This window comes from Frankliniella occidentalis, unplaced genomic scaffold, assembly GCF_000697945.3.
Source record: "Frankliniella occidentalis isolate FOCC.00 unplaced genomic scaffold, Focc_3.1 Scaffold303, whole genome shotgun sequence".
Classification (NCBI taxonomy): Eukaryota; Metazoa; Arthropoda; class Insecta; order Thysanoptera; family Thripidae; genus Frankliniella; species Frankliniella occidentalis.
In genome coordinates, this window is record NW_026267428.1 from 176,992 (window position 1) to 178,913 (window position 1,922).

Genomic DNA, 1,922 nt, shown 5'->3' on the forward strand with positions numbered 1-1,922 from the left:
GAGAGAGAGAGAGAGAGAGAGAGGGAGAGATGGATGGGGTGGGGGTGGGGGTAGGCTCCGCGTTGATGGAGAACAACATCACAACATCACGCACTGCCGAACCAAAACTCCACTCTTTGGCGAAAAAGGGCCTCGCAGGCGCCCCGCAGGCAGGTGCGCAGAGATCGTCCATCCGTCATCGCCTCCTGGCATGATTTGTCTGACGAGCCGTGCCGATAATGACGACGACGATTCACCCCGTTTTATTCAATTTATCACGCATTCGTGTAGCAAATTTGTTTCGGGATATCGAAACGCTCCGCAAAGCTACTTAGCTTTGTTGCAAAAAGAAAAGAGAAGAAAGAAACGACAAAAAAATGCCTATATGGCGAAATTTCGAAAATAGCTCTCGATTAATGATACGAAAGGAACGAGACAAACTGTTTCGGCTGGAACGCTGCGTGCCATGGCAACTTCTTATCGCAGTACATAGAAGTAAAACTCATTGACACACTTCTTCGTACAAAATAAGAATAAACAGCAATTTTCCTACGTGCGGCGGGCCGCTGGTCGAGTCCTCATTATTTCGTGTAGAGTAAAACCATATTCCTCCTCCTTCTTTCTGTTGTCTTTTCAGCGAACAGAAAGGAGGTCAGATGATCACATGACCCACTCACGATCCCCCGCGCCATTGTGCCCGGGGGGCCCCGGGTGTCACGCCGTGTCACGCGGGGGTGATGGACAAGGCGCTGTTCGCGGTAGCGCTCGGCCCGGCTCGGCCGCGCTCCCTGGGTGGTGTGGCGGTGGCGGTGGCAGCGGTGGTCCGTTTGGACAGGTGTCCACTCGGCCTCATGCCCGGCTCTACCCCTACCGGCCCCGGGCCCGGGCACGCGAGCACTGGGAGAGCCAACGTCGCCTTGTTCGCAAATGGTTTGTGGCTTCTTTTCCAGAAGTCAACCCCCGGCACTAATAAGTACACGGCCGGAGCAAGCGGGCCGTGCGGGGGCGCGTCGCCTTCCCGGAAGAAGGGAGGCGACCAGGACGACGCCTACCTCTCCCCCGCTCCGGCCGGCCGGCCCTCCCTCCCGCTCTTCGCAAAGAAACACAGCAACGCCAAACCTTCTTCTTTCTATCGGCCTCTTTCGTCGGAAAAAAGGATTGTGTTGTTGTACCGTACAACGGCGACGTTCCATCAGTCAACCGCGGGAAACTAACGGGAGGAGTTGTATGAAGGGGATGGCTTCCGTCGCCCACTTGTGTGGACGTGGACAGGAGAGCGTTTTTCTCGCGTATATTTCTTTCCGGGAACGCGCAGGGGGTAGGATATTTTTTTTCATGTGTATTTAGTGAGAGACTATGAAGGGGATGAAGATGCACAGTGTACACTTTCACGCTCGTTGTTTAGCGGAGGCACGACGCAGGATGGAGAGAGAATAGAGAAGTCTTACACTAACTGTCACATCTCTCTTTATATTCTCTCTACACACATATTCCAACCATACACGCCAATATGTCCGCCCCTGACCTCGGCACTTTATTCGCCTCCGGATGTGAGTGTGTGTGTGTAACTCGCCGACAAAATGTGCGAGGCGGGTGGACAAGAGGTGGACAGACGGACAGGACAGACCGGGCGGCGGACAGTGCTGGTGCCGAAACGACGCACAAAACGATTTCGTTAGTTGATATGGGCCGTGTTTGTCGTGCTTATTGCACCGACGACGGGGCGGCGTGCGACTGCAAAGGCACGCGACGATCAGAGGCACTGGCTGCCTCCCGCCGTAAAAGCATAAAGTTATGCGAAACGACGTGCTTACCGGCTGAAAGGCTCAAGGGCTCTGGCCTCCCCGCACCGCCCCGCCCCGCGGCCGTGCCTTTGGCGGTGTCGACAGGCCTTCATAACAATATGCAAGGGCAAGCAGGGCCTCGCCGGTCGCTCACCGGAG